The 24,589-nt window shown below is 44.2% G+C and overlaps 1 protein-coding gene across 1 annotated transcript in view; it reads right to left on the reverse strand.

Annotated features, from left to right (window-relative positions):
- Positions 1-24,589, reverse strand: part of OLIG2 (oligodendrocyte transcription factor 2) — a 51,008-nt gene that overhangs the window by 20,902 nt on the left and 5,517 nt on the right. The window lies entirely within an intron of this gene.

Below are 24,589 nucleotides of genomic sequence, written 5' to 3' on the forward strand. Positions count from 1 at the left end.
GTGCTCATCGAGCCTCGCTGAAAGGGATGCAACTCTCTATAACAGTTCAATCACCATTTCAACATGTTGAAAAACCATAACATATTTTCTCTTGAACTCCGCTATCGCCACGTCTCCGTTCCACTACAGGTGTTCACTTCCACAACAACTCTCTGTATCCTATGTGCCATCCCTATATGTGAAGTCACATAGCCAAGGGAAAGGTCTTAATGCTTCAAATGTGTCCTTCCAAATCTCCCAATGCCCGGAACACAACAATACAAACACCATAACATATATATGCATATACAACCATCTTGCTGTCCTTCAACCACAGGGAATTCTCAACAAATATGTGGTTCTTCGTCTATACCATTACATAGGATAACATCTCTGTGAGATAAATTAAGTACCACCTTCCGTGACCTAAGGGAGCTCAGTTAAGCTACCACTTAGACACAGGAATTCCAAATACACATCATCCGTAACTAAGCTATCTGCGTAGACGGGTATCCTATTTATTTTCTTCTCTTATTTTTTCATTCATAAAGCAAGCTAATGCCTAGAGTACAGGAACCCCGTTTATTTTCATTTTTCTTTTTCTTTTTTCATCCATAATCTTATGCTAAATGCCCAGAAACAGATAATCTCCACAACAACACAAAACAATAAATAACAAACAACAGCTTTCCCTCCCATGGTCTCTATTTCAGCTAAGTCTATACTTACGCTGCATGGATCTGCTGAAGTCCGCGGGCACCACCTTTCCCTCTAATCTGCCACTTTGCCATCCGGTCTGCTTCGCATCCCACAGGAAGCAGGGAGGAATTTCTTCAAGGTGGTTCCTGATGACCTCTCAATATTCCAAGCGTGGCCTTCAATCTGGTCCTTGCGGGTCATGACGCAGCTCTTTGGGCGGGCAGCAGGACAATGTTGTCTTATTGATGAGGGGTCTTAGTAACCCGTCCACTGCCGCCATCTGTAATGGTGGTCAGGGGACTATTAATAGCCTCCCGGTATACCTGCAAGAGGAACTGGGCCCTGGAAATCCCCAGCACCAAGAATGGAAGACTCAGCCATAAGACGAAGTTCAACTGTCTTTATTACGCATTCAAATGACAGGGGTTGCAGCATGAACAACGTAACATTCTGCACATGCTCTCAGTCTCTAGGCGGTTGTTAGCTGGTTTTGTTCACAAGTGATGTCACAAAATGCAGTTACATCAAAAAACCTAACAGGGGAAGGGATTGGTTAATGAGGCAAACTACATATAGATTATCTAATGAATAAGTACCATATCTGGTGGCTCCTCCTGAGACCACCTCCAAAAGTAACAAAAGTAGAGTTAGAAGTTATTGAAGGGTTATTGAAAGGTGTTGGCCAATGCAATGTAGTGTAAGCTTAACGTGAATGATGAACAGGGATTGGACAAAAAGGGTCTTTTCAGCTTTGGAGCCTTGGCAGACACCAGGTTGAGTGCAACAACTCAAGGTAATGGGAACGGCTCTGAGGGTGCTGCATGTTCCCATTAAGTTACCTTCTCCAATCTCCTAGGCCGTGAGATAGAACATTTACCTCCGAACCTGTGTTCCATTTGTATCCTACTGCCTTCAGCTCTATGGGAATAGGCTTCCCTATCTAACTATAATGAATAGGCACTGTCTGGAAGGTGCGAGTCACGTGTGTAGGGATTACGACATGGAGCCTCACTGCCTGTAATCATGAGGATTTTAGCTTGAGTTTCTTGCAGGTGCTTTGTCCCTATGTTTATCTGGAAACCTCCCTTCTCTCTGTTTCCTTGGCTATCTGTGCACTGTGATTGCACTGGAAACCTGTCCTGCCGTCCTCGACTGGATCAACCTGTTGGCTTTCTTTGCATCTCAAACTCTCGATGCTTCTCCCATTCATTCCAATGTACCTGTGGTTTCCATCTTGATTTACATGGCTGTCCATGCTAGTCACATTAAGCGTCAGCAAGCTTTCATATGTATTGTCATGCGTCTTGCGGTTTCATGCTCAGCAAAAGAGTATATGTGTCTGTCAGTCCTATAGCTTTGTGAGTCATAAGCATCTCCTTTGTGTCTATCTGCAATAAACTAAAATGTCTGTGTAACTTTGTGCATGGATGCATATGCACTTTATGTCTATCGTATCTATGTCGCGAGGTCAGGCGTGACGTCATCTGTTCCTGGTAGCTGCGGTCAGTCGACTTGCTCTATTGATTGCAGGCTAGTGTCTTCGGTAACATCATTTGGGTATGGTCTGAATGTCTGTCTGAGTGAATAACGTCTCACACCTATGATATATTAGTGATGGAGGTGAGGAGGGGCCTTTGAGCAAAGTACATCTTTCGTTTCTCTGTTGACAGGCTGAGAGCAGGATGGGTGTAGCAAGGGCTATATTTAGGTCCCTCTCGTCATCTGCAAGTCGTGACAAGAGAATAGGATGCTCCGCTATATGAAATGCGTTGGACAGATCCAGCATGACTAGCAAAGACAAATAACCCTGATCGGAATGGTTGGCTGGTCATCCCAGACAGAGACAATTCACAATTATGTTCCAAAAAGTTCATTAGTTGCACTGGTTGCATATACACAACTTTTTCTAGAACATTGGACAGCTAGGGAAGACCAGATAAAGGGCGGTAATAGCCCAATTCCGTAGGATCAAGAGAAGGCTTATTGCTCAAGGGTGTAATGATGGTAGATTTTAGTCCTGTAGGGGCAATTCTCTTGGTAAAAGATATATTAACCAGATTTGTTTTGTGTTGAGACAAGACTACATGATTGGATTGTGCAACACGGAATGGAAGCACACTAACACTAGAACAAGTAGGTTTGAGCTTGCTTAATAAAGATGAGACTTCGTCCCATGGAAGCTCTAAGAGTAAATAGACACTTGGCTGTCAAAAGCAGTTCCACAGGAGCATACATATTTTTAGTGAATTGAAGACTGACATACATCTTATGAATTTTTTCGCTGAAGAAGTTTTGAAATTGGTTTGCTAAGTGAGTTGAGTTTCAGGTTTCATTGTTCAAAGGGAGCAAGGGGGATTGATAAAGATATTGATCATGGAAAAACTATCCACAATGTGAATAGCAAGATCATCGAACACAAGTCATGTATCCTCACTGGTAATATGAATGCACCTCTAGTACAACATTACAATGAGAAATGCAATTCCAAGGATGACATGGGGTGGTGCATGTTGGATAAAGTCCAGAGCAATCTGAGGAATAGATCTCTGTACTCCACTTTGCAACAAAAAACATCTATGAATTTAAAGGTAACAGTCTTTTACTGGCCCAACAATCAAGAGCAGTGGCAAAGTTGAAGCTGTATTTAAATAGAAAGCATTTGGAGCTGTGTCTATATATGTTACTGTTGTGAAACATGTAATACCATTCTGGCAGGTATTGTTGCAAAACAAAAAGTGGTTGTTCCTAAACGATTTAGGAACTCCCGCCCCCTGCACACTGTCTGATATCTGCAAAGCAGATCAATAATTTTTGTGTTTTTTTTGTTTTACTGAATATCATAACACACAGTTCAAATAGACAATTAAATAGGTGGAGCAGTCACAATGAATAACAAGCTCACAAAATTTATATAGACAACAAACATAATATTTATTATACAGTATCTTTGGGCCCGACGCGTTTCGAGTATAGACTCTTCTTCAGGGGCAAAAACATATTTCACAATTCATAATTCAATTTCTAGAAAACAGTAGAGAAGGGTACAACTTAGTATTTTGCATATAATTCATACAAACTTTCAAAACATTAAATCATAGATATGATTTGAAACATTGTCAAGAGATCTCTGGGATAGTACCTAATAACTGAGTTTAGTATAAGTCCAGTCAGATAAGTAGTATCTCTAACCAACACGAGAAGGTTAAATGATAAGTGGGCAACTGAAAAACTACTCTATTTTCAAAAAAACAAACAAATCACTTTTTTAAAAAAAATAATAAAAAAATCTAAAAAATTGTATATTATTATCTATAATTATGGCATAATCCATGCCCATCGGTAGTGTGGCACTTACCAACTATGGAGTAGGCATAGTTGCAAAAACATCTACGGTGTCCATGGATGGCAGGTGCTTTAGGGAGGTAGTTTGTGTGTCCACAATTAGTTTCCCACAAGGATTCTGGCTAGCAGTACGTGGACTGAGTCAGAAAGGGGTAAGCATTTCGCTCTAGTACATAGATCTGTATATAAGTAAGAGAAAGAAAAAGAATAGTAGGAGATAAATAATAGCAAATAAGTTCCAGGTCTCAAGAGTGTCAATGGACCCATAGGTCACTTACTAGATACAATGTGAATCCTTCAGCGAGCGAATCGTGGCGAACATCATCCCGAACAAGGAGGATGTTGTTCATTCATGTGATTCTGCTCATTATGTACTGAGAGTACTGCTGACGTATGAGTGAGCATGTGTGGTAGCAGAGCGATCGCTACGCATGCGTTAGCAAGAAGTTGCAGGTAATTGGTGCGCGTCATGTGTTTGACGACACAGAGAAGCCAGCGTCAGAACAACTTGAAAACAAAGGAAAGCGCGCATGCGCGTGACTAGTGCGTGGTAAAAAAACGCCTGAATGCTACTGTCTATTTTGTAGTAGGCAATAAGTGGGCATGAATCATGAAAAGTAATGAAAATTTAGAGAGGAAGAACGCGGACCAGACGAAGTGGTTTTTTGAAGGAAAAGATGGTTAAGTCCGACCGCCCTCTGCTAGTCAGTACCTCATTCAGTACATTGATATAATTCAACACAAATGATATTATAGGCATTGATATAATGTACATATAGCTCCATATTTTGCAGAATTTACCATCAGAATGCTGACATACATTGAGTAATAATATGGCATAGTTTTTCAAAAGGTGACTTTACAATCATTTGGGTACCCCCAAAAAACCTAAAAAAGGAGGATGTTGTGGTGTCAAACCAATCCTTAATAGCATATATATTTCTTTTGAAAAATTACATTTCAACCATATGTGCACATGTAAACACAATGAAACCACCTTGATGGAAAATTCATAGGTCACAGAGTGAAAATGTGGTTTATAACCAAGAAATGGTCAATGTGGTCTTCATAAATAGGGGCCGAGGTAGTAGTCTTCGTTCATGCCAAGAGGGGCTAGTGAATCAAGACAGTGTATCCAATAGAGTTCTCTCTGGGATAGTAGTTTTTGTAAGTCCCCACCTCTGGAAAGTGGATGTATTACTTCGAGTATTACCATTCTCATTTGTGCCACTGTGTGTTGATGATCTCTGAAATGTCTATACACTGGGGATTTGATGTTTTTGGTGCGGATATTTGACTTATGTTCAGTCCAACGTTCCTTGGCTTTCCTGGTGGATTTCCCTACGTAGTATTTTCCACAGGAAGAACGCAAAGCATAAATCACGTTTTTAGAATCACAAGTAGCAAATTGTTTTAGTGGAATTTTCTTCCCTGTGTTTCCATGTCGAATGTGGTCTCCTTTAATCACATTTGAACAGTGTTGGCAATTTAGGCATGGGTAAGTTCCTTTTTTAGGTTTGGACAAGAAGGTTTGGTTGTCTGTTTTTCATTTTTCTGCTCTGATCAGACTGTCATGAAAGTTTTTGCCCCTCTTGTACGCAAGCATCGGGGGTTCCGGAAAAAGTCAGTTCAGTTGTGGGTCTGTTTTGATTATATCCCAATTCTTGTGGATTATCCGTTTGACCTGAAAACGTTGGCTAGAGTATTTTAATGAATGAATAAGATTCCTGTTTTCATTTTTGGTTTTAGGATCCAGTAGGTCTTCACGACTTTGTGCTTCTGTTCTGAGTATTGCTTTGTTGATCAAATTTTCTGGAAATGTTCTGTCTTTGAACCTTGCCTTCATAGTGGAATATTCATCCTGTAGTCTGTCAACCTCTGAAGTTATTCGCTTGATCCTGAGGAGTTGGCTGCATGGTAAATTTTCTTTCAGGTGTTTAGGATGAAAGCTTTGAAAGTATGAGGTACTGTTTACATCAGTGGGTTTTCTGTATAACTGTGTTCTGAGTCCTGTGTTAGTTATTTCAATAGTGACATCCAAGAAGTTTACACTGGGTTTACCAATGTCCATTGTGAACTGGATTCTCTCATTGTATTTCTTAAGGTATTCCCAAATGGTGTTGAGTTCATCCTTGGTGCCTCTCCAGATTCCAAATATATCGTCGATATATCTATACCAACATTTGATCTTATCTTTCCACCTGGTTTCATTTAGAACATGGGTATGCTCAAAATAATACATGAAAACATTTGCATAGGAAGGTGCGACTGGTGATCCCATAGAGATACCTGAAGTTTGTAGGAAGAATTGACCATCAAATCGGAAATAGTTATTAAAAAGGATGATGTTGATGAGTTCAATTGCTAATATTTTATCAATGTTGATGTCTTCATGTTTCAGTAGGAACCATTCCAGTGCTTCAATGCCTTGGTTGTGGGGAATTGAGGTGTAAAGACTGGTTACATCCATTGTGAACAGTAACAAATTTGATTCATCCAATTTAAGGTTCTTGATGTTTTGTAGAAAATGGGTGGTGTCCTTTAAGTAAGTTTCAGTTTTCTGTATCAGGGGTTGCAATGCGGTGTCCAGATATACTGCCAAAGGGTGGAAAACACTGTCTGTACCAGCAAAAATTGGTCTGAAGGGCGGGTCCATTTTATTTTTATGAATTTTGGGAAGGCTGTAGAAGACTGGCGTCACCGGGTTATTGTTGGTCAGAACCTTTCTCGTGTTCTCAGAAATCCAATCTGACTCTTCTGCTCTGGAGAGGGTTTTCTCAATGACAGCCTTGATATTAGTGATCCGGTCCTGGTCTAATCTGAGGTAAGTATCTTGATCAGATAGTAATTTCAAACAGCCTTCATTATACATATGAATTATATGCAAAATACTAAGTTGTACCCTTCTCTACTTTTTTCTAGAAATTGAATTATGAATTGTGAAATATGTTTTTGCCTCTGAAGAAGAGTCCATACTCAAAACGCGTCGGGCCCAAAGATATTGTATAATAAATATTATGTCTGTTGTCTATATACATTTTGTGAGCTTGTTATTCATTGTGACTGCTCCACCTATTTAATTGTCTATTTGAACTGTGTGTTATGAAATTCAGTAAAGCAAAAAAAACACAAAAACTATTCTATCTATCTATCTATCTATATTCTTGTATAGCGCCACCAACCCAGAGGCCTCAGGGCGCTCACAAAAGAAGGAAAGGGACAGAAACAACAAAGAAACAATGGACAGACAAAGGACTAAAGGAAAAAAAAAACAAAAAAAAGACATAAAGACTTGGTAATAACTAAGCCTCGTAAGGCCAGCAGAAGGGGGAGGAGATAACGGAAATTAAGTTCAGATGCCGAGAGGTCTACGCTAAGAAGGCAGAGAAGGACCTAGCCTTTATCGAACAGGAAGGTCTTCAATTTCTTTTTGAAGATAGGCAGAGACTCACTATTAGAGAGGTATTTAGGGAGAGCATTCCAGAGAGCTGGAGCCCAGGAATTAAAGCTAATACCCCCAAATCTTTTTAGGATAGATGGGGGCTGAACCAAGACAATATTGCTACTTGAGCGCAAGAGACGGGTGACAGGTTTCTTTTTGATCCTGGTAGCGAGATAGGATGGAGCTTGGCCATGAAGGCATTTAAACACAGTAGTAAGGCCTTTGTGGTGTAAGCGCTGTTTCACAGGGAGCCAGTGAAGGCTACGCCTGGCGCCAGAGACGTGCATATTGCGCTTAAGGCCCATTACAGCGCGTGCTGCGTTGTTTTGTATGATCTGCAAGGTTTTGATGTTGGCCTGGGAGGTACCGATCATAAGGCTGTTGCAGTAATCGAGCTTGCAGTTTACAATGGCGGCTGCAATCAGAGCAAGGTTCTCTTTCGACAGATAAGGACGGATCTGCCATAGGAGCTGGATGTAATAGTGACACGAGGATTTGAGATAATTGGCCTGACGGGTAAAAGATAACTGCGGGTCAAAGTAAACTCCTAAGGTCTTTACTGACTTAGATACGGGAATTGTATGTTGTCCAATCAGAAAGTTGTCGTAGTTTGTGTCTAGTTTCTTCAAATTTTTCTGGGTGCCTAAAATCAACAACTCTGTTTTCGCATTGTTGAGGGCCAGTGAGTTTAAGGCCATCCACTTCTGGATTTCAGTGAAAATTGAGTTGATGTGCTCAACATCTTTTTGATACTCACCAGTGAGTTTAATAACCACCTGCGTGTCGTCAGCATAGTTGGCAAAGTAAATTCCTAGAGCTGACAGGAGGGCACAGAGAAGACGAGAGTAGATGTTAAAGAGAAGAGGCGAGAGACATGAGCCCTGTGGAACACCACATAGTAGTAGGGAGGCCATGGAGTGAGCATTATCCTTAGTAACTCTCATGTTCCGTGGTCCCAAAAATGATTTGAACCAGGCAGAGGCTTCAGGGGAACATTTGCCGATTGTGATTAGTCTATCCGCCAGTAGTTGATCTGCTTTGCAGATATCAGACAGTGTGCAGGGGACGGGAGTTCCTAAATCGTTTAGGAACAACCACTTTTTGTCCTCCATTTTTCCAACCTAGTTGCCAAGGTTGAGTCTTTTCTCCCCCGCACCTCAAGCTATCTCTAATTTTATAAAGGTTATTCTAAAATTCCCTGATACTCTTTTGTTAAAGTATAGGTGTGCCCCGTGTTTTTGCCCATTTTCTTATAGGTATTGTTGCAAACCCAGGTTTCATATCATCTATAAATGCTGTGAGACATGTGCCATAAGAATATACATTATTTATATGTCCCATACCATATAACGGGGCAAAGTTGGGGTCATGCCTTTTAAAAAAAAAATTTTATTGAGTTTTACAAGTACAAATTGAAACATGTGCAATCATTGCTTATATTTGGCAACTGTAAGTTTTCGGTTCCCACCACCCCCCCTTAACCCCAACTAGAAACAGTAACTGTGTCACAAGGCTAACTTTTTTACAGATGCAAATACTCCAGGTCAAATTGTCTTTAAGGATGGTATATGTTAGTGTTCGTTGGACGCTTTGCATTTTTCGATTTCTCGTGCATATACCTTCATCTGATAATATGTTTCAGGAGGCTTTATCATCTGGTGAGCTGAATAATCCTTGTACTAGAGCATTCCACAATGTAATGTCTGTGCAACTTTTGTTCCCAGTGCTTCGTACCACACTGCCGTTTCTGCTGTAGACCATCTCATCAAATCTTTCCACCATTTTTCCACTTTTGGTCCGTCTTTGGTTTTCCTCTTCATTGCTAATCGTCGCTTGGCCAGTGCCCACGCGAGGTCTGTCATCTTCTTCATTGCTCTATCTTTATTTGGATATTTATATAAGCCTAGGAGGCAAGCTTCGATTGTCCATTCTTGGCCTTTTATCCCATTTGACCGCAGACAATGTTCTATCTCTTGCCAGAAGGTTCGGATTGGTAGGAAGAGCTAGAACATATGACCCATGTCTGTCTTCTCCTCACCACACTGTGGACATCTTTGTATGCCTGCTCCTGGAAAGTGGGATAATCTTTTTGGGGTCAAATATACTCTGTGAAGTACATAGAATTGTAACTGTTTCAATCTGGAGTACCTGGACACCTTCTTAGGGTATAGTTTTGCGTTGGCCCATTCTTTGTCTGTAATTTCTCTTCCTAGTTCTGCTTCCCATGTCAGCTTTTCCTTGGACAGGTCTTTGGGTACTTCCTCCAGGAGGGTTTGATATAACCTGGATACCATGTGTCCTCCTTCTGTTACATCTTATAGCAGTCTTAATACTGGGTTCTCTGTTTGCAAGGCCGTCGGGGATGGCCATCTGATCTGTAATTGTCTGGCAAGTCTTGTGTAGGTTAAGTATTGGCCACAGTGTATTTTGTGGGATTTGATCAGGTCTTGGAACCCTAGTATTGTTCCTGCAGGGGCTAGGCCTCCTGTTGTAATTAATCCTTTGCTCTCCCAGCAAGTTCTGCTTTGCTTAAGATGCTCTCTGCTGGTCCCGTTTAGAGATGCCAGTGGTATCTGGAGAGAGTATGGTTCATGTACCTTCAACATCCTCTTCGTCCTGTTCCAGAACTGTTGCCCTAGTTGTAGGAGCATCAGGGGTTGTGCTATTTTGTTTTTCTCCAACCACAACACTTCCTTGAGGAGATAAGGGGGTACCGTGGCACTCAACAGGGCTTGCTCCACTGTTTCCGAATTGGCTAGCCAACCTGCTACTTGTTGTAGTTGGCCTGCTAGGTAGTATAGTTCAAAGTGTGGGAGGCGCACACCACCTTATGTATAGTCTCTACATAGCACTTCCATGTCTACTCTCTTCCGACCTCTACCCCGTATAAAGCTGCTTATCATTGAATTTAGGTCTTTGAAGAATGTCTTTGGTATGAGGTATGGTACGTTTATAAAGTGGTAAAATAGTCTGGGGAGGGCTATCATTTTTACCAACGATATTCGTCCCATCACGGACAAAGGGAGTTTTCCCCATGGATGCTTCTAAGCCTTTTTTGCCCTCAGTGTATTGGTGTTATGGGTATCTTCCATGTTGTGGCATATATTTATGCCAAAGTAACAAAACGTTTGTGGTTTCCATTGGATATTAAGACGGGGGAGCTGATCTTCTGATTTGCCTGCCCATCCTTCTAGGGGGAACACGCAGGATTTGTTTGTGCTTATGGAGATCCCTGATAGTTGTGCAAAGTGTTCTAGTACTTCTAGGTATGCTTCCAGGCTGTCCTCAGGGCACTTCAAGCATAGCAATATATTGTCTGCATAGAGGGATATGATGTGGGTGGTCCTGTCTATTTGCAGGCCTGTATCTACAAACAATTCTCTCATGTAGATCACTAGGGGTACTAGTGCTAAGATATAAAATAGGGGCGACAGTGAGCAGCCTTGCTTGGTACCCCTGCGGATCGGGAATGGGTCTGAGATGTGTTTTCCTGTGCAAACTCTTGCTGATGGCCTGTTATATAGCATCCGTATCCACCTAATGAAACCGTGCCCTATCCCATAATGTTCTAGGGCGGCGAACAGCCATTCCCACCGCACAGAGTCAAATGCCTTAATGGCATCTAATGCTGCAACTGCACAGCCTTCTGGTATATCTTGTGTCCTATCTATTACTGCCCGAAGTTGCCTCAGGTTTGCTGTTGTGACCCTGCCTGGGACGTATCCTGTCTGGTCTGGATGGACCAGTGTAGTTAGCACCTTTTTGAGCCGTTCTGCTAGTATCACTGTGTTGGATCTTGGTGTCCTGATTTATCAATGCAATTGGTCGATAGGATTCGCATAGTCTCTTATCTTTGCCTGGTTTAAGGATGGAAGTATCAGTCAGGGATTGCTCCATCGTGTCTGGGAAGACACCCGTCTCGTACGCTTCTTGCGGGACCTGTAGTAATTGTGGAGCTAGTAAATGTGTATATTCTTTGTAGAATTCAGGTGGGAGTCCATCACTGCCCGGTGTTTTCCCAGTGGGTAACAAATTGATAACTGCTTGAATTTCATCTAAAGTAAGGGGGCTATCTAGAATTTCTTGTTGCTCCATCATTATTGTGGGCAGCCCTATGTCTTCTAGGGTTTCCGTTATTTCTATGTTCTTAGAGTGAGTATTGTCTTTGTATAGCTTGCTGTAGAAGTCTCTAAAGGCGTGATTGATCTCCGTTTGTGATATCCATATGTGTCCGCATTCATCTGTTATTTCTACTGCCTCTCTGGTGATTAAGCCCCAGACCAGCCAGGCTAAGATTCTGACCAGCTTATCGCCTTGACTATGCATTTTTTCTGTATATTTTGCGAAGCTGACGCTACCTAATGTTTCCCATTCTTCTATACATTTTTGTCTTAGTGCCATGAGGGTGCTTTCCTTGCTTCCCCCTGGTGAGTTAGTTTTGACCAGTTCTCAGATCTCGGCATCTACTGCAGCTATTTGGTTTTCTAGATCTTTCTGGACTCCCCCTGCTGTGGCTATTGTTGCCCCTCATATTGCTACCTTGTAAGCTTCCCATACTGTTTGTGTGTTCTTGACACTTCCCAGATTGTGCTAAAAAAAAGTTTGGTCTGGAGTCTCAGGTGTTCTTTAAAACTGCTATCTCGTAATGATTCCGCTCGTAGTTTCCATGTGGGGCTACGCACCGGGCAGTCTGTGAGTGCCCACTGTACTATCATGGGTGAGTGATCAGACAGAGCCCTCCCTTCATACATGGCCTCTATTACGCTTCCCAAATGTTCCCTTCCTGTGAAGACATAATCAATTCTTGTATATATTTTATGTATGCTTGAATAAAACGAGTATTCCTGCTTATTTTGCCATGTTTCTTGAAGCTCTAGGTCTTGTGCTAGCGTTTTCAGCGCTCTGGACAAGGAAGGCAGAGGTTGTTGTGGGTATATCGATCTATCTAGGGCTGGGTCCAATACACAGTTGAAATCCCCCCCCCCCTCCAAATCCAGTCGGCGCCTCTGTACAGAGACAGGATGGGATATAGTGGACGGTAGAATGTCGCTGTGTTCTGGTTGGGTGCATATGTATTGATTATGCAATACTCTTTTCTGTCTATATATCCATGCAATAGTATAAACCTCCCCTCTGTGTCTTAGTGTGTAGTATTTGGTGCGGTACTCCTGGGGCAATCCATATGAGTACTCCCCTTGCATAATTAGAGTATGCTGAACAGTACCCCTTGCCTCTCCATTTACCAAATATGTGTGATTGTTTATCGGGCGTCAAATAGGTTTCCTGTAGTAGTGCAATCTGGATGGCCTTCCTACAAAGATAGGACATTACTCTGATCCTCTTGAAGTAACTATTTAGGCCACGTACATTCCACGTGGCGATTCTCAAAGTGTCCGCCATCTGGAGTGTGTTCTTTGCTTTAAGTCTCTGTTGTTCAGTATTGAGTTCTTCTCCTTGTGGTTCCATTTTACATTAGGGTAGGTTCATGTTCCCACGTTCTTGAGCGTCCATTGCGTCTGTGACCTTTGGATTCTTTGCAACCTGCTGCTGCTTTGGCTGCCTAGTCTGTGGGTCGTTATTATTTGTGACTTTAACAAGTGAACTGTAACATAAAGTTTAACTTGGTACCCACCGGCGTAGTTCCGTAGAGGTGTCACCACCATCTTCCTGTTGGATCTCGAGGAGTCGGTGGTCGAGTACTGAAGGTATTCTTAATCTATTTTGGGTGTGGGGCGTAGTGCCCAGGTGGGTCATAGAAGGTAATTGAAACAGGAAAAAGGGTGTCATTTTTGTGTTCGCTGTCGTGAACTGAGTTAGTTTTCCTTGTTGGAGCGTGGTAATCCTGGGGTGTTGAGTTCCTGCTTACATTTCCTCTTCTTCATTGTGCTAGCAGTGTCTAGTATTTGGGTGCTGCAGCTGCCTGCTTCATTGTTGCTGTGGTTCTTGTCTGTTTGTTCCTCTGGGGTCTCGCCTAAGTTTTGTTCACCCATCCAGTCGTTTAAAGCTTCTGGCTTCTTGAAGAACAGCAATTTCTTTTTGTGGATTACTTTGAGTTTTGCAGGGTAGAGGAGCATGTATTTAATTCCTTGGCTGCAAAGTCTTTCTTTGGTGGGTACAAATTGTGCTCGCCTTCTTTGGATTTGAATCATACAGGCTGGATACATTGCCAGATTTGCAGAGCCTCTATTGGAGCATCTATTAGATTATTCCACGTAATCTGGAGAAGGCTAGGATTTTTTCTTTATCGTGATAATTGAGAATTTCTGTGATAATTGGCCTCAGAGTCCTGGGGGAGGCTTCCTTGTGAGGGTGCGATGGGCCCTTTCTACTGTGAACCCTTGTGACAGGGCTCCTGGCCCTATTTCATGAAGGAGCAGGCTTTCGACATACTTTGTGGGGTCTCTCCCTTCTGTGCCTTCTGGTAATCCTATAATTCTAATGTTGCTTTTATGCGCTCTTCCTTCTGCCTCCTCTGCACTGTCTTGCAGCATTTTAAGTTTGGTCGTCAGCTCTTGGGCTGTCTCTTAAAGTTCTTTGGTCGTTGATGCTGTTTCTTCTAGTTTTTGTTCTGTTTCCCCCATTCTGCTGTCAAGGTTGCACACGTCTTGGCGTAGGAGGCTCACATCACATTTTATCTCCCCTTTGTGAGTTTCCATAGAGGTGTGCATGACTGCAATTGCTGCCAGTATCTTGTTTTTGTCGGCGGTGTGTCGAGTTTCTGAAGCATTGCTCTCTTGGTGTTCTAGGCAATGTGTGGGGTCCATCTTAGGTTTGTTTTTCTTTTTGTAGATATCCATTGTTGCTTGTTTGGGTGGTGTTGCTGTTTTCCCCCTCCGTTCCAGCATTTGGGATTTTGTCTGACCTTACTGCTTCACGGGTCACCGTTGGATGTCGCTGTTGTGCTGGTCGTATCACCTACGGGATGTCAGCCTCAGCTTCCGGGTCTCAAAAGTCATATTCTCAGCTTTGTTTGACCATGGGCTGGATAATATGACTCAGTCTTTTGGTGGTGATATTTCTGGTCCTTCAATTGTCTACAGAGTACCTGGCGCTTTAATGTTTGTCCATGGATTAGTTTGTTGCAATCTGACTTTAGACGTCTCGTCAGCTTGAATTGTTTTTGCAGTGTCTGTCCCTTCAATGGGCTTCTTGTATGTATTCAACGTTCAACGGTGTTGTCCTCTCTCTACTTGCTTTTCAAAGTGGCTCTCAGGATCCACTGGATACCTACGTTGTCCAGAGTCTATAATATATTGCGCTCCGCTGGGCAGTGGGTGTGTCTCTTGTATCTCCTTGTAGTTTGTGCTGTGCAGCAATCTGGGGCTTTAAGTTGCTGTCTTCCCTCCTTTCCACTGGTTGTCTGTGCCCCTTGGCTCTCCTCCTACTTTTCGTTTGAGTTGCAGTGTTTGGGCTCACCAAAGTGCAATAATCCTCTCTTTTACGGCGGGCAGTGTCTATGTGTGCCTTGTCTGGAGAGTCTGGAGACCTGTGTCTTGCGCTTTCCAGTTGCTTCCTCTTTTGTATGTGCATGTATTTGTTTATTTGTTATTTATTGGGAGGAGGCCCAGGGGAGTTACTAATTTGCAGCTCTGCTCGCTGCTGAAATGTCCCCTCAGGCTGGTGTTGTCTGGGTACGTAGGGCTTCCCATAGGTTGTTGGCTTAATGTAGCCAAGTACGCTCTTGGGCGAACGGCGCAGCTCATGCTTCTGTCCTCGATTTATTTTTTATGCGTAAAGTCACGCAGGAGAGCTGGGGCTGGAGTGTCGGCTTCTGCTGGCACTTCACTGCTGCGTAGTGTATCCCTGCACACTACGCGGTTTCTGTACTCACTGTGGCAGATGGTGTCATGCTCTTACCACTCTCCGTCGCTCATCATGCTTCTCCGGATATCTTGTAGACCGCTTGCGGGTTGCTACGCTGGTCTGCCGGGGTCTCAGCAGCTGGTTAGAATTCGCCCCTCTCTCTCTCGACCATACAGCGCTTTCTGGTGCCATTTTGAGGGCTCCTCTCCTCGTCCGTCCCAGTCTCTCCTGCAGGGATTTGCAGCTTCTTTCTCCACCAGAATTAGCAGTATATAATCATTGCAGTCAGCTGGGCACTTGGGATCACCTTTTTCATGTTTAAGGCGTTCTGCCTCACACAGGATCACTATTGTCTCGGATTGAGCAGGAGAGCTTGTGAACTACATGTCTTCTCTACATGTCGGCAAGCCACATCCCCCAAGTTGGGGTCATGCCTAGCTAGGAAACAATCTGAACTGTGTCTGTCTATACATGTTACTGGTTATGGAAGGTGTTGTAAGATGACCCCCCAGTTGCAGTACCAAAGCATAACACGATTGGACTGTCCATCGTTTATGTTTCGTTAATGTATGCGTCATGAGTCAGAGAATGTTACAGTGCCATTTTAGCGCGTAACGGCATGCTTTAGTTGCATGGAACAAGGGGTATTGATGTGTGAACTATTGACACATGTTAAGAGAAAACTACTAGCCATTACTGCAAGTTTGAATTGATCACCCGTACATGGGTGGGTATTTAAATGTCTTGAGTGAGATATGGCTGCACTAGAAGTTAGCTCACATCTATGGATTATCATGGCAGGTACGGGTTGAGAAAAATTATGTCTAGCTACATGGGAGATTATTCAGTTACAGAGTTAGATCATTGTAATTACACACAGTTGGCCCAACTAGAATGTGGTTGTGGGGAATGAGTGAAGGTTGAAAAAGAGGTGACGCTAGCTGTGGTCCTTCACTATGTTTTTAGCTTGAAGGATCATTTTTGACTTCCACCACCAAATGATTTGGCTGGTTGCATTGCATTTAAGGTACCATCATAAATAAAGTCATATATTGGTGGAATTATGTTCTTTATTCACTATTTGATGTTAGTGGAACACCTGGGAGGGGTGCACAGGGTGATGGCTCACTTCTGGTGACTGAGTTTTTGATTTGTTTCAAGAGCCTTTAGAGGAGCAGGAAGACACTTTTTGACTAGTTCCCGCTCCCTCACCAACGTCATACTGGAATAGTTGGAGAAGTGAAGTAAATGGGACCCCTGTGTCGTTCCCATACCACATCGAGTTTATGATTGACGTTATGTACTCAGACAACCATACAGAATGTACCCTCACGTTGAGCCAGTAGAAGGATGCCACATGGAAGGATTCCAGCACGCACCTATGTACATCATGGAGTGTTAAGTGAAATCCGATGAGGGCAGGGTGATGTCATAAGGAAGATATATGAACCTATGTTGAAATGATATGAACGATGTAACTGAAGCACGAAGAGAAACATGTACCTAAAAGCTAAAGTAATCATGACTACAGAGAAGATGGAGTTGCTTATTGATCAATAACGGTAAATACGGCGTAGTGAAAGGTAGAAAGGAAAGATATAATAGCTTGCTACAAAGGTGAATATAATGTGGCTAGGTCCGCCATGATAGGAAAATGGACGCCGATTAGTGTCTGATAGAAACAAGCTATCTCAAAAACAGACTATGGCTGTATGATCAGGAGACGCGGAAGAATAGTTCTATGTGCAGTACGGACGATGAGTGAAGGTTGGCCCAGAATAAAGAATGCTATTTAAGGAATAAGCACAGAGCACAAAGGGAGTTACATGGATAAGCTCTGAATGTGGGACATTCCTCATATATTAAAGAATAAGAAAACATCTGCAAGAGCCAACTGTTGGTCAATTAAAAGTGTACAAAGTTCATATGAGATAGAGTGAGCATATCTCTAGAGGCCATGAGGAGCAAGCATCCAGCATAATTAAATCAAATAGCAGAAAATAGAAGGCCGAAATGGACAAAATTGTGGTCTGCTAACACGTGATTTCGGAGAAGAGAACAAGGGCTATTCATTGAGCCTCAAATGAAGATAGTGGTGTGCTTACACTCCCTTGAATGTTCCAGGCCAGTGATCAGTCAACAAGGTCCACGACAAAAGGAAGACTTTGGCTTATGACCTATCGGAGAGAGGTGATGGACTAATTGGGAAAACAGTGAGTAGTCTAATGGGAATCAAACACCTAAGTTTAGTTTTGCTTACGTGCTGCTAATAGAGTCGAAAGTCCAAGGTTGGGATAGTATGCCAACCAATCAGTGGGTTTGAGGGATAACCTAAGTGTAAAGACTGGAGGGGGTGTCTGTACTTCTGCTCTCTATATGGTAGAGGAGAGGCACAGAGGACCCCAGCCAAGATTCTCTATTATTGGTAACATAGTTGAGCAATCAAGGCCTAGCTTTTCAGGAGGTGATGCAGGCTGGTTCTTAAGTACAGTGTAGTCCCCAAGCTACCAAAAAGGAATTTCCACACCCTCCCTATATTAGTTAAAATACAGTCTTTATATAATTGAGGTTCAAGGTTATATACACAATTACAATAACTCACTTTGTGCTCAGTAAATCTACAATGGCAAATATATACAGTTCTAAGCGGTACCACAATTATTATCAGATTTCATTAAAGTCAGACCCTCCAGCTTATAGCGATTTTGCGATCCCGCAAAATGCCGCGAAAACGGCCGTTTTGCGCAAAATGGCCCAAAAACGGCCGTTTTGTGCAAAAACAGCATCTTTAAAAAATATATATTTTTTTTTACATTTTTTTTAAAGTAATCTGCAAAAATTTCTGTTTTCAAAAAAATAATACTCAGGGTGCCAAGTTCTCACTTGCACCCCAATAAAGTGCAGCCCAATCCACAAGGGGCACATGAATGGGCACATTTTATATGTGCGCCCATTCAGATGGCCTTTTTCACCGCCTTCATCAAATAAAGTGGTGTTTCTGTCAATTTAAAAGCACATTCTCATTACCAAGCAAGTTGCACTTTTAAATATGCAGAAATTGTAGGCAACCCTACGCGCACGGGATGTGGGCTGCCACTGCATGGCAGGGTCTTTCCTGACCCTGTCATGCATTTCTTTTAAGGTATGAACTGCTGCTGAGTCGCTTGCATTTCTGTTCCTCAAACAGGATAAAAATGCATTTTTTGGGTCACATTTTACAGAGGCAGGCACCTGGAGTGCCTGTCCCTGTGAAAGGCGCTGGGAGCTTGCAGAACACTGTCGGGAGAGCGATTCTATTCAAAGTACTGCCCATTTTGATTACAAAAATCTATCGAATGTTACAATTTGACCAATTTCATCTAGTACTATTTGATCGATTTTTATAAATACTGAACATGTGTTGCGGGGGTGTCACCCGCTCCCCATGTTCGGTATTTGTGGTCTAGGGTGGTTGCAGAAGTGTTTTCCCCTTTTTCCTCAAAATTGGAGGCAGGGACAGAAAAAAAAGAAAATAACGAAAAAAGGGACCCTGCAGAGTCGGATCCGACCCACGTTAGAGGGACGGATCAGGCACCGCAGGGTTGCAGGGGAAGCACCAGCGACCAAGCAGTTAAGTAGGGGAGGGGGTGGGGTGGTGGTGAAAGGGACATTTTGGGTTGTTTGGCTGAAGTGCAAATCAATTCGCAGCAAAATTGACTACGGTCAATGCCACTGCAAATAATCACACTTCGGTCAAACAACCCAGAACACCATTCAAGGCAGCTGGCCAGCACACAATTTGCGCTACAGCTCAAGCCTGTGGAAATGCGCCGGTCACCTTTGAGAATAAGGTGACCTGCTCATTTCCAGAAATGGGTTGTCTAAAAATAGCATATCATCCATTCTTTTTTTAAATGCCCCATTATGTGAAGAACTGGGTCAAAATCTACATTTTAAAAAAAAATGGTTACACTATGAGAGAGAGGGAGAGTGATGGGTGAGATGTGAAGTGATAGGCAAGAAAGCAGAGGGAGAGCAGTGGGTCAGAGGAGGAAGCGCTGCACAAGAGAGCAGAGGAAGCAGTGATGTGGTGGGCCAGAAATCTGCGAGCGAGCAGAGGTACAGAAAGTATAGGGAGCGTGTGGTCAGTGAGCCAGAAAGCAGAGAGGAAGCGGTTGGCCAGAAAGAGGCAGTGAGCTGCAGATTGGGAAAAAGGATGAGGGAAGAGTGCGATAGAATGGGAGAAAAGATGCAAGATGCAGAAGCAGCACACAAAAGAATGAAGGACTGTGTATTGCGGGAGGAATTGTAGAGTGTAAGGTGTGAGTTGGGAGTATGATTTGGAGTGTGGCAGGGGCTGGGCAGTGCAAATTGTGACTTGACAGTGTGACATAGCACGTGAGTATTTGTATGACAGAGTGAGAGGTTAAGGAATGTAAGTTGTGATCGAGAGTTGGTGAGATGTGTGTTGGTGAGAGAGGTGTGTGGGTGTTTGGGGGATTGGAGAACATAGAAGGGGAATATTTTCAGCATTTGATAATGATCAATTTAGTTAATACTATTAAAGAGGCATGAACAATGTAGCCAAATCAAACACTGTTCTGCCAAGCCAGAGACATCTGGGACTCTTCCCATTAAATTAATACAAAAGTACATAATAATGATACCCTGGCTCTCTTGTAGCCTTGCACTCTGCCTATTTCCTGCAATGTGGCAATCTTACACCCTCCAGTTAATACAAGATGTCCTGCAAAAATGCTGCAATAAATAAAGGTTTGTGCCGCAAAATTTGCCATTTCATGCCGCAAAATTTGCCATTTCATGCCACAAAATCCTGGAGGGTCTGTAAATTGCATCAACTGTACTCTGGTTAAATGTCACACAAATCACTTAATAAAAGGTAACCAACAATATACATAGGATGAAAGCAGTTGGTTAGAACAATTGGCAGAACAATTGGCAGAATACTGGCCCCTACCGTTAGACACAGTTCTGTGTGGAGATCCCCCCAACTGGGCAACCTGTAAAACAAAGATATATCACAATCCCAGTCCATATATTGTTCTATAAGTCTTATTTCCTTCTATAATGTTTCTACCACCCCAATGTACCTGGAATAGCAGAGTTTGACGTTGGTCGTCGATGGATCCTTCCTTTAAAGCAGGAGCCATGGATCATCGAGACCCCTTGAAGAAAGTGAACTCGGCATCGAGGCGGCAGCTTCGGTCCCAGCGTTGCTCGTCGATGATGGAGCAAAGACTTCCTGAAAGGAAGAGGCATGCGGGGCACCTCGATGTCGATAGTTCGCAAAGAGTTTGTGAAGAACTGTGGCCCAGCAAGGGCGTCGAGTCGTCCGGCGTCTCTACAGTCTTTGGGTGGCAGGAAACCCACTGGCGGATAAGGCGGGCGGCGGTACAGACAAGCGTGTCCGTGAATCAAAAGTCTTATACAAAGGAGCGTGCGGCTCTGGTTGTCGATGGCACGGCATCAAGCGGTCCCCTCTCCTGGGCAACACAACTTCGACGGGCCTCCAGCAGTTATGCGAACCTGCAAACCCTGGTCGACGGCGGTGGATGGAATGTCCAGTGCTTATCTTCGTTCTCCTCGGCAGTCCCCGTCTCCGGTCAGCAGCCTGTCGAGGGTTAGACTTCCAGGGTGCTTCGGCAAAGGTTAGCGGTGCTCGATGGTCCCACGGAGCATGGGAAGAGGGCGCCTAACCAGGTCCTCTCTTGGATCAGTCACAACGGCTTTCTGCTTTTGGATTTCGGTGAAGGCAGACAGCAGTCAATACTGCCGGAGTAAAGCCTTGCAGGCCCTCTGCTGCTCTGTCGTCAAATCTGGAGAGAGATGTACTCCCTCCACTGAGCAATCCTGAGGGTTGCTATGCAGCAAATCAGGAAGGGGCTCACTCTCATCCTCTTCTTGCTCTGAAGCTAGCAAGAGACATGAGACTTCTGCTCGCCTGTGGAAAGGCTTGAGCCTGTTAACATGGAATACCTGAGGGGCTACTCCAGAGACTCCCATGTCAACCAGATAATTGACTTCGCCATCTTGGAGATGATCCTGAAGGGTCCAGTCCACTTGTCTGCCAAAGCTCTAGGCTTGGTAGGCTCCTTCACAAGGATTTCCTGTCCCAGAGTCCAATCCACTTGCGAGGCTTTAAGGTTATGCCAGTACTCGTTCAATTCCTGGCTGGCCTTGAGATTCACTGTCACCTGACCCATCATCTGTGTCATCCTCCGTCTGAGGCCTAACACATAGTCCCCCACTTGCTTGGCGGGACCTGGAAGGGTGGCTTCCCAACCTTCTCTGATCAAGGCAAGGGGCCCCCTCACAGGATGTACAAAGAGTAACTCAAAGGGGTTGAAACCAACACCCTTTTGAGGTACCTCTCTGTAAGCGAACAGCAGGCATGGATGGCAATCCCATTTCCTCCTTAGGGGCTCTTCCAAAGCACCTAGCATGCCCTTGAGAGTTTTATTAAATCTCTCAACCAGACCATTGGTCTGGAGATGGTAAGAGGTGGAGAACTTGTAGGTTACCCCGTACTCTTTCCACATGGTTTTCATGTAACTAGACATGAAGTTGGATCCTCTGTCAGAGACAACCTCCTTAGGGAATTCAACATGGGTGAAAATGTCCAGGAGAGCCCTGGCAACCACCTTGGCAGTAACAGTCCAAAGGGGTATAGCCTCAGGGCACCTGGTGGCATGATCTACCAAGACCAGGATGAACCGATGTCCAGCTGAAGGGGGAGGGTCAAGGAGACCGATAATGTCGATGCCCACCCTCTCAAACTGTGTGCCAACCACTGGCAATGGCTGCAGTGGGGCAATGACACTGCCTCCAGTCTTGCCAGACAACTGACAAGTTGGGCAGGTCCTGCAGTGGTACTCCATTTCTACTCCCATCCGAGGCCAGTAGAAATGGGCAGACAGCCTCTGCTTAGTGTTCTTGGTACCAAGATGACCAGCTAAGGGCACCACATGCACCAACTGGAGCAGGAAGGGCCTGTAAACCTGGGGTACTACCAACCTCTTGAGGGCACCAGGTTCAGGCTCACTAACAAGGAGCTCACCCTCCCAATAGATCCAGAATGTCGTAGGCACTTCTCTTTGTGCCTGGGACAGGGCCTGTTTCCTCAGACACTCGAGAGAGTGGCACTCTATCTGTCCCTTACAGAAGTCCGCCCGGGAGGGTCCCCCTTCAGCCAACAGGGATTGAAGGTTGGGGTGGTCCTCTTGGTTGAGAACCTCTCCCACAGGAGGGTTGTCTGCCTCTTCTCCCTCAGGTGTTGAGTTTGGCTTTTCCACTGGATGCAGCCCGTCCAGAGCATGGATCCCAATGGGTGCTGTAGGAACAGCAGGAAGAGATCAAGCCCCCTTCACAGAGGTGGCCTTCTTGTTCTTCCATCTTCTTGCCTTAGGCTTCACCTTTGGCTCGAGTACCTGACTCACAGCCAGACCCTGTGTCACCTGTGACCTAGTGACTGCAGCAGCAGTCATGGGTAGACCATCCAAGATCAACCCCAACTCCACTAGATCATTTCCTAACAGAATGTTAGCAGGGACATTGTCCTGAACCAGGACAGGAAGCTTTGCTGTCTTGTCTCCAATCATGAGTGTGACTAAGGCTACAGGTGATAATATGGGAGGCCCACCAGCTAACCTGGTGGTTCTCAGAGGAGCACCTACAAAGTCCTCTGGCTTGAGCAGGGTCCTGTCCACCACTGTCATGCTTGCCCCAGTGTCCCTCAAGCCAGTAGAAGGCTGACCATTCAAGAGGACACATCTCAAAAACCTACGGGTGTTCTGTGGGATAGTCGCCAGTACTTCTGCGTACTGGTCCCAGGCCCCAAGGGACACTAAGAAAATCTCTACAGGAGCACCAAATGTGATCCCTGTAGAGGAAGGGAGGACAGTGGCCTCCACCTCAGACATGGGGTAAGGGTAGCTCAGGCTGACAGCCTGGACTACAAGTGCCTTACCTTTACACTTGGGGTCACCCTTCTTGTGATCACCCTTCTTGTTATTCAGAGCCCCACAGTACCAACTAGTTCCAGGAATGTGGGGTATAGTACTGGAACCACTGGGAGCCTGCTTTGCAGCAGGTGGACCACTACTCTTATTCCCACCCACAGATGACTTATCCCCACTAGATTGTTGGTTCTTGGGAGAGGACGGTTTTGGCTTACCCGACTGATTGCTTTTGGGACTGCTCAGCTTTCAGAGAGGTCCCCTTTTCTTTGTCCTTGTCCTTCCCACTGGAGTCCTTAGGGGTCAGCCGGCGGGAGACCCACTTGTCAGCTAGCCTGGCCAGCTTAAAGGGATCCAGATCTGGTCAGCAACATACTGATGCAGCTCTGGTGAACAGGCTTCAAAAAAATGCTCAAAAAACAAAAGGTGGGACAATTCAACAAACGTGTTTACCTTATATCCATTAATCCATCCCATCATGTTCATGTGCGCAGCACTCACACAGTCAACCCAAGACACATTCTCTCTTTTCTTAAACTCCCTGAACCTTTTAAGGTATTGGGTAGGTGTCTTGCCAAACTTGGCAGTCAAAGCAGACTTCATGCACTCATACTGACACCGTTCTTCCACACTCAGTTTCAGAATACAGTCATATCCTGTCTGAGGCACTCTGCTTAACAAACACTTAGCCCAATCTCTCTTATCAACATCATGAATTGCACAAGCTATTTCAAATGCTTCAATCCATTGGAGGATATCTGAACCCTCCACAAACACACCAACCAAATCTTTCATAAACTTGGTTGCTGGGGACATGACACTCTCAACGGGTTTAGCTGAAGTCTCCACTCTAGCTTTCTCTAGCTGGATTCTCTGACATTCTGTGTCCTTGTCTTTGAGTTCAAGATCCCTATTCTTGAGTTCCACTTGCTGTGCCAGCTCCTCTTTCTTAAGCTCAGCTTCTATTTCCAACTTCCGGTATTCAAAGGCCAATTTCATCCTTAATAACTCAAGTTCCACGGAATTGCTTGGGGGTTAGAACAGAGGCAGCAGGAATGGTGGCATTCCCAGAAACAGATTCAGCAACAACCCCAAGGGCAGAGTCTTCATCGGTTGCATACCCCCTTCAAGAGTTTCACCATCAGTCTGGTAGTCCACCAGGGCAGCTATCAGCTCAGCCCTAGACGTATCCACAAAGCCTAACTCCCTGGCTCCACAAGCACTCTAGAGAGCCTCTAAGCTCATCCTAGTCAATTTACCATTTGCAATAGACTCCATTGCTTGTAATGCAGTTATCTTGTACACAACTAAACCTCAATTTAACAAAGTGCAGATATTTTGTAAGTGGCACGGTTATACACTGATTCTT

Source organism: Ambystoma mexicanum, chromosome 7p (assembly GCF_040938575.1).
Source record: "Ambystoma mexicanum isolate Mex_15411 chromosome 7p, UKY_AmexF1_1, whole genome shotgun sequence".
In the NCBI taxonomy this organism is placed as follows: Eukaryota; Metazoa; Chordata; class Amphibia; order Caudata; family Ambystomatidae; genus Ambystoma; species Ambystoma mexicanum.